General features: G+C 31.6%; 1 protein-coding gene across 1 annotated transcript in view; it reads right to left on the reverse strand.

The window, feature by feature from the left end:
• The window catches only part of LOC113378721 (complexin), a 548,906-nt gene extending 540,875 nt beyond the window's left edge, over positions 1-8,031 (reverse strand). The window contains exon 1 of the mRNA XM_026619288.1: positions 7,862-8,031. The gene's annotated coding sequence lies outside the window, so the exon portion shown is untranslated. The remainder of the gene's footprint in view (positions 1-7,861) is intronic.
• Positions 8,032-9,610: the final 1,579 nt, after the last annotated feature.

Here is a 9,610-nt window from a genome sequence, read left to right on the forward strand (position 1 = left end):
AAAATGTTAATCGTTTTTAAAAAAATAATAATTTTTGGTACGGGAAGTTCCAGCAATTTGCCTCAAGGCACGATGCCTTAATTGCCTTAAGACAGAATTCCACTTACAGCTAGTTTTTTTATTATTGAACAGTAAAAAATTTGAAGTTATTACTAGTTAACCGTGTATATACTGTTCATCATATAACTACAAATATGAAGTCACTCGGTATAAGTACGTACATCATTTACTACTATCCAAACCCGATGCACAAGTTTTAAATTCAATTATAAAACTAGCTGTAAGTGGAATTCTGTCTTAAGGCAATTAAGGCATCATGCCTTAAGGCAAATTGCTGGAACTTCCCGTACCAAATATTACTAATTTTTTAAAAACGATTAACATTTTTGAAAAAAATGTACTTTGAAAAAATAAGATTTTTGAGAAACTATATATATGGACAAAAAATTACTTTTTTTTGAAAAAAAAAAAAAATTTAATATTTTTTTTTGAAAAAAAAATTTTTTTTTAACTTTCTATTTTGACATATTGTGGAAGATCTGAACTTTTTTTTCAAAGCAATCGTACTGATTTAACTGCATAGGGACAAAATATAAAGCGCGTAAGCGCCGCGTCGTTGTCTAACGCATAAGCATTGGTACGGAACCCATAGGAATGTTAACAAAATGTATACTTATTGTTAAAATCTCTATAAAATATCTGATAATTTGATGTGCATATGTCTAATGAACATTTTTGACCGCCCAATGGCTCATTTTTTTACTTTTTCCTCCATATCTCCGAAACCGCTAGACCTACCTTTATGAAAATTTTATCGATTCTTCATCTTGTCAATACAAGTGAAATGTTTTTTGAATTATTTAAATCGGACGCTCCGTTCTCTTAAAAACTGAGTTACCGTTTTTGGCACTTTTTGCCCCGTATCTTCGGAACGGCTAGACCTGCCTTCGCCAAAAACTAATCAGCACGTCTCCTTATCAATACGAATCGAATGTTTTTTGAATTATTCAAATCGGTTGATCCGTGTTCCCGAAATCGTCGACGAAAATTTGTATCCGCACATACATACACACACGTACATACATACACACACACATACACACACACACACACACATACACACACACACACACACACACATACATCCATTTTTTCTAAGGTATGCCAAAATGTCCAGAAACCTTTGAAACGTAAAGATATATAAAAATTCTCATTTTCGATTTTTTTGCGATTACTATAACTTGCCCTACGGGAAGTTAATAACAGTGCTAGAATAGAACATGGAATATATCCATGGAATTCTATTCATAAAAATAGTGCTTTGTTGATGTTAATCCTTTTGAAAATACAATCTATTAGGACAGTTTGAGCTAGATACTACAGCTTGTGCTACACGTATATTACAAGCAGAATTACAGTACCATAGTATATCTGACCGGCGAGAGGCGAGCTGCGGAGAATATGTAAAACGTGGTACAAATATACATACGCCCTAATGTTATGTTGAAGGCCAGACAAAACGTCTTAATTGCATTTTCATTACATTTTATAAGCAAAATGTTATTAGAAATTGTAAAAGCTATGCTAATGAAGAAAAATCCTCAATTATATATGACAACAAAATATAATATGTATATCGAAAGTAGAGGAGACTGGGTACGATTGTGGCAGGTACTGTAGTGACAGTCGTCATAACAGCTAAACGGGAGAATTTTTGAAGATTTTTAAAAAAAAAATGGAATTTTTGGAAAAATTCATTTTTTTTATATTTTGAAACTTTTTCAAAGCAATCGTCCTGCGTGGTTGTGTAGGAGAAAAACTAACAAAACGTGTAAGCGTCGCATCGCAGTCTAACGGATAAAGATTGGTACAGAACCTACAGAAATGTAAACAAAATGCTCATTATTAAAATATCTATAAAATAACTGATAATGTGATGCATATATGTCTATAATGATCATTTTTGACCGCTAAATGGCATATATTTTTACTTTTTTCCTTGAATCTCCGTAAGCGCTAGACCTAAAATTTGATCAGTTTTGCATTTTGTCAATACAAGTAAAATGTTATTTGAATTGTTCAAGTCGGACGCTCCGTTCTCTCAAAAACTGAATTGTCATCTTTGGCACTTTTTACCCCAGCCCGTATTTCAAAACAGCTGCAACTACCTTGACCAAAAAATAATCAGCACGTCTCCTTATAAACAAGAATCGAATGTTTTTTTGAATCATTGAAATCCTGACGAAAATCGGTATTCAAATACACACACACAAATCCATTTATTTCTAAGGTATGCCAAAATATTCAAAAACCTCTGAAACGTGAAGATATATAAAAAGTTCCATTTTCGATTTTTTGCGATTACTATAACTCTGTAAATAATAAATAAAATAAAATAAAATAAATAAATAAATAATTATGTTTTATTATATATTGTTACACATTTATTATTATCTTGATATATTATTACATTGATTATGTTGTATAGTGTTAAATATTTCTGCCAATAAAGTCGTTCCTGATAGAAAAGTTATTTTGGTGTTTATACCTATTGTTTTTTAACCTATTTTTATGCCACAACCGTTCCTGGGGGTGTGTGCTGTTATTATTATGAAAGAAACTATTAAGGAGTTTTGTATTTATTTATATTATTGCAAATAAAATGGTGAATAATAGAAAATGTAAAATAAAAGTATTGACGTAGTTAGACGGTGAATCTAGCTGGACAAAAAAGATAAAAGTATTTTATGCCATATTCTTTAAGAACAATTAAAAAAATTCTTATAACAATTTTATATATGACGCTATTATGTTTACAAACGTATAAGGTGTTCCATATCATACATGAGGTATATTGTTCTGGTATCGTTTAACAGTTTACAAAAGAAAATATATACAGTAGATATTTGATACGACATGTAATTGTAGAAGTGTGTGTATTTAACGTAAAATACAAAGAATTATATTTTCAACACATATAGCTGATATAAATATTAATTAGTTCATCTGACAAGTTTATGATTCCGATTAAACTAGTACCAAAAAATGCAATAAAATTTTTCAAACAAATATGTCTATAATGTATAGAAACCATATATGCAATAACAATCGATTCGACTGTATGTAATTTAAAATGAAAAATGAAATAAAATCACGAAGGAGTTGTATATAAGTTGTTCAAAAGCCAAGTGGAATAATGCACGCAGTTATAGTGATTTAAAGCTCTACAAGAATATGAGTTATTGATTCTGAAAATTCTAGTTCATAAGAAACTCATATCGCAAATAAATGACCTATTTCATATGCAGATAGTTACACTTGTGTATCGAGTTATGTTTCTAAGATCGATTATAACCTACTTTATTATATAGTTAAAGTAAATTCAATTTATGCAAATTAATCCAGAAAGCTTTGTCTTAAATATATGTGAAAATGTATTATGTAACAAGTAAAAAATTCATCGGCAATATAGCCTTATGTAAAATAAGTATATAAATCCTTCTTTGCTCAGAAAATTATTTTTGCTGTCGATCTGAGCCGTCACTTATTAAATTGCCATATGCATAAGATTGGAGCACGTGCAACAGAAAAGCCTTCCATAGAATTCACAGGCGCTACCTATTTTAAAGCATAATTCCCTGTGTGTCAGTGAGGTTTTATGAATACTTTATCGAAACCGCTTTATAATATTCTTTACCATAAAAGGCAGACTCAAAAGCCCCAAAGCCCGTAAATTATTTCGTATTAAATAAATCAATAATCATTATTTTGCCGTTATGAAAGAACTTATATCTAGAAATAGACTGTTCCAGCGATTCACGTCATAAAGCTTTTCAAAAACGAATTAAAAAAATATTGCTGTAATGTACTATGTACAGAAATAAAGTAAATAACATCACATGACATTTTCAGGATTAAACACACATTCATATATTTGATCAGCAAATGCTAGTCAGGTTACTGGGTAGAGTGGAAGTTCTAGAATGCGATTTTAAGGTCACGTCATCTTTTACAGCAAAACTCTGCTATGGTATTTATCATTGGTAGAAGCATTTATACAGATTCAGTGCTTATGATACCATTACTGTATGGAATGCAGCACCAGTTCTATTTTGGATATAAGAACTAACCCAAGTTCCAATAAAAACATATATTAATACTGTAGAATTTTTTTGTAAATTAATAAATTGAGTAATACTAAATATGGCAATTTACAAAAATAACGCCCAAAACTCCGTAAAGCTCCTATCATAAAGCATTTACAAATTTTACTAAAATGTCTCCATTTTAGTCTACTATTCAGACGACAGCAATTGTAGATGACGATAAAAAAACACACATTGCATTGTTATTTAACAATTTAATAGACCTATATTATTCTAATCTGTAATGTATAATAATTTGTATTGCATAGTCATCGTGTGAAATTAGTTTGAGAATGTACTTTTGTCTAACAATGCGGGTTGCAATTTTGTTATGAGTAATTCAAATGATAGAGCAAATATTGAACATGTACGTGAATTTTAAATAAAATGTGAACATTTATTTATATAATAAATAAAAGTAAACATGTATATGCGATAGATATAAAATAGTCATCCATAATGCAAAATGATATCAATAACTTCTGGCAAACTGAGCGCACAGTTTTACTATGCGTATTATACAAATATTTAATGTATTTTTTAAATTTATTTCTATTAATGCGGCACTACTGAAGTACCTATAATTAAATTTCGAGCTTGACACATATTTGTTCAGGACTATCGGACTATCGATCTTTCGCAAAATATTATTTGATAATATTTTTTCATAACATCGGAAATAACATTCACGTTTCTGACCATGAGAAATATATATGGTCGTTAAGATTTTCTTTGTAAAGACAATTTTATAGAAAAGTTTATGTTTAAAAGACGATTTAAAGATCATGTTTATACTGTTAGTAAGAGTAGTTCATTTTATATTGTTTACTATATTGCACTACAATATGCATGGTGCTTTATGAAAGATTTATCAATAAAAACAAATAATATACTGCTATATGGTGAGGTAATATATTTGAAATTTGACAAAAATAACATTTCAGAAGTTATTTTAATGAATTTATATCCATGAATAATCCTGTGTAATATAAACAGTCAACACTCCGCTAACACGGCATTCTGGTAACACAGTTCTCATACAACGCGGGCACGAAAATGCGACATTCCTCCGATAACACTGTACTCTATATAACACGAATCTCACTCGACAGTCATAAGTTCCTCGGGCAATGTGGTTGTAAAAAGTTTAAATATACGTTTTATTCTCGACTATTTTATTTGTTTCAATATTTATATAAACATTGCCAGTTTATATAGTAACTGCGTACATTACTGGATTAATTAGTCCCATGACTTTTTCACAGAACATTGTTTTTTCTAAAAAAAATTATGCTTTAAAATTGTTTGTTTGGTTGTTTCTTTTATTTTGTTTATTATTGCCTATTATAATCCCTTCTATTACTTGAAAACAATTTATATTTTTTTATTGGTTTTTGGTATTGCATGTAACCACATAAAATTCTTATCAACCATTTATCAAGTCTGATTTTTATATCTGTATGCAGTATTTGTTCGGGATTCGATCTGATTTCGTTTGCAATGCCAGCTGAGCGCTTACCGATTTTTCTAAGTTCCATCAAAAATTGGTATAAAAATTTATAACTTATGATGTCTTTTGCGTCTTGGTCTTCATATACTACCATAAAAAATGATTTGTAGTATTTCTTAGATTCTCATAGCACCATTTCCATACAACGCGATAGCAAGTTTCCACAGAATGCGCTACAATTGGCTTGTACGTAGTAGTAGTATTTTATAGCACGGTTGCCATACTACACGGTACGCATGCACCGCGCTAACTAAGGGTTGACTATATATATATATATATATATATATATATAATGCGAAAGATTTTTCAGGAAATATTTCAGGACCAAGCGGGTGCCGTGATCGAACTCATCGGATTATAAAAATCGAAGAAATTTTATTAAGAAGTAATTTAGTATACAAATAAAACTCTGATGACACCAAGACGTAAACACAAAGTGAATAAAAACATACATATATGAAGATAGATTTGTGGTTATCAAATATTAAACAAAAACTATGAAAGAACATTATAAAAACTATCCATGGCATCTGATGTGAGGACGATGGAACTTCCGTACATTGTGACGCAAGACCTTTATATATAGATGTAGCGCATATATACTCGTATATATATATATATATATATATATATATATCAGGTTCATATTTATACTTCAGTAATATATAACTTATTAGGTTGGTGTATGTAGAGAGCTCGCATAAGTGTGAATAAAACGATCATACTACAAGCGTACTAAAAGCGTTAACATATTTTTGCGAAAATGGAGTCGCAAATATCTTAAGTGCATTGATAAAATATTTACATAAGACAAAGACGTATGTGTCGTTCAAGCCGCAGTGCGTGCAGCTCCTGCAACTCGTAAATGATACATAAATACGTGTTCGGAGTTCAAATTACATTAAAAACAGCGAAGACAACTCCAAAAACAATATCGTCGTCGAAAACAAACGTAGATTATATACTTATTAACACATATGTAATTGCGTCCCGTTATTAGTATGGGACGTTTTGCCCTATTTTCCTTATCATACCAATGTAATTTGAAGAGAAGGAGAAGGGTGTTTTTACGGCGAGGAAGACCGTCGGATATAATAAAAGCAGATTACGCCACATGTCCTAAAGTTCGTATAAAAACGGCATAAAAGCATAGGATGAAAATTCCATAACCTAGTTTATGCCTTTGTATTAGTGGGTTGGTTAGTATGCCGACGAGTTTGTTGTAACACACAGACCCTTTTCTATATTAAAAGATACAATGTATTGCACCTTCCACACATTCTGACATAGTGCATTATCCACAGCACATATATTATCAGAATTATTAATAACTGTCGATAGAAATATATTTGTTTACATTTACGTATACATGAGCGCTTTGCTTTAGTAATATAACATGATTTAATTATAAAAATGTGCGACATTAAAAACTGCATATCTACATTTTTAACAAATCTTGCTAGGTCAGATAGTAAATATTCTAATATATATAAATATGTCTATTGCAAACTATACATAACATAAAACAATGAAATAGTTTATGGTTATTGGTACTGAAGCAGTTTTAATTTTATATATAGTGATTTATTCAAATTACTCATTCAGTTTTTTCAGCCCTTTTTAATGCATCACAAACAGAATATATAATATTTATAATCAAAGGCTAAGATTTAAAAATATTATTTCGTAGCGTTTGTATTAGTCACAGAAGTGATAGTCACTTTGGTATGAATTAGTTGTTCGCACCGTTGTACACTATATCGGATATTTCCTACGTGAGTGTACTATCAATTTGTTATTTACGTTAATATAACTATGATGTCACTTTATCAATGTGTGCAATTGATTTAAATGTCTGAATGAATGTAAAAAAGCATCTAACCTCTACAGCATGTGCTTGTGCAGTAAAATGCACATGGTTTTTTAACCCTCAGTGTCACTTTGGTTATTTTGATTTTTTTCATCTACAACTATCTAATCTGTCCACTTAATGTGTCCATCCGACAAATATATAATACTGCATTGCGGATATAACACATGTTTCGTGGAAAGTCAATATATCAGTGCATGAACTACAATAAAGTATTCAAGTGCTAGTGTGTAAAAGTGGTTAAAACTATATTAGCCTGTGCTAAATTAATTTCGCATGCTGTGCTCTATATATCATGCCAGTTTTATTAATAATTAATTAATAAGAAGAACTTACATGTAGTATGTGATGTGTGAATGGGTTATTTTTCTAGGTTTGGGCCGTTGGGTATATGAAAATTAAACTATTCAGAAAAATAATGATATCATCGATCGGTCGTCAACGTCCTTTTTCCCGTTTGTTACAATGTCGATATATTGTATTACGTCCGTATCACTTGTATAATCTGTGTGACACTGAAAACTGTACGTGTTCCTACAATACGAAACCAAAGCGACTCATGTACACGAGAAATACGACAGCCGGGCATTCGGTTGTCATGCGCATCGGCCGTACGCGCAGCACCTTCCACCTACACGTATCTTATTAAGCGGATAACAGAAGTACTACTGGGTACTAGTGGCGACTTGACTTGATTATGGCAATATGGCGATTAAGGGCTAAGCTGCGATGGTCACCAATACACTTCGTTGAGTAAACGACAGGGCCCGTTGCATCCGTTGTGCTCCCGTCTCGGTACGAGACATTTGAATCGGCGTTTCAACAAAAACAAATGTCACTCCCAACAATTGTTCGATCGAACGCGTGCACCGACTTCGGCGACTATTACTGAACGAATCCTGCCGATTGCGGGCGACTGGCGCCGAACCCGTGAAAACACATGATCGTGTCGTGGAAATGGACATGCACTATCGGGACGATCACCGGAAAATGTAACCGTCTCGCTCGGGCGCAATGCCGGTCGCGGGGAAAACGCCGAGTCGGGGCCAGGCGCATGTCGGGCGCGGAAACACATGCGAGCGCCGAACAGCTGCCCGTGTGTAGTAGGCTCGTGGAATTTAAAATGTTAAATAGCCGAGCGGAAGTGCCGACGCAAACACAATCTATGAAACAACAATATTGATTGTTTTGTTTGTCCCACGATGTATAGTGGGCCTTGTTCGGACCGCAAAACGCTTTTCTGCCTTGACGGCTCTTAGAAGTACAAGTGGAATCAGAATTCGACAAGGTCCTAATTAAAACCAACAAATAATAGAACGATACCATTGCGCTTAATAGTTTGTTACAACAAGGGGCGGCTGTCGTGATTTAACAACATCATTTCTTCTCGTCATCGTCATTGGGGGGGGGGGTGTACTCTGGTCGTAAAAAAGCAAATAATATTCTTACTATAATTTTTTATAAGTCATTAAGTAATAGGTTAACAATTTAGAAAAAAGGCGTATATTTATTACTAGTCTAGAATAATGTCGCTATCGTATGAACTATGGACAAGTTAATTTTTTTTTTCACAAAATAACTATAAAAATATAATATATATAAATAAATATTATAAAATAAATGCAATAAAATGTTTATATATATTTTTTAAATTGATATTCTCAAGTTTATAAAGAAGAATTTGTAAAAATATTTCAAGTAAATGGGCCCAGTAGAAGTTGAGAAATCATCGGTATCGTATGGAAAAACCGTTTCAAAAAAAACTTCTTTCTTTGCAGTGGAAAGAAAAATAGCATTATCGTAGTCAAATAGCTATATCTCCAAAAATAATTGAAATTTTGAAACATCCTCTTGCACACATATTTTTTAAAATTACCAATATGAACCAGAATTGATTTTTTTTAATTCGAGACCACAATGCACCCTTAATTACATTCATACCGCATTAAAGTTTTTTTTTAAGAACAAAATTTGCAAATATGTAAAATACAAAATATATGTAATAATAATAACTTTTAATAAATACTTTGTATAAATTGAAACATCGTTTATTAGCACAATAAGCTTATTAGCGTTTGAGAAACA

This window comes from Ctenocephalides felis, unplaced genomic scaffold (genome assembly GCF_003426905.1).
Source record: "Ctenocephalides felis isolate EL2017-DRISC unplaced genomic scaffold, ASM342690v1 CF-g0.4_SCAFFOLD_01886, whole genome shotgun sequence".
NCBI classification, from domain to species: Eukaryota; Metazoa; Arthropoda; class Insecta; order Siphonaptera; family Pulicidae; genus Ctenocephalides; species Ctenocephalides felis.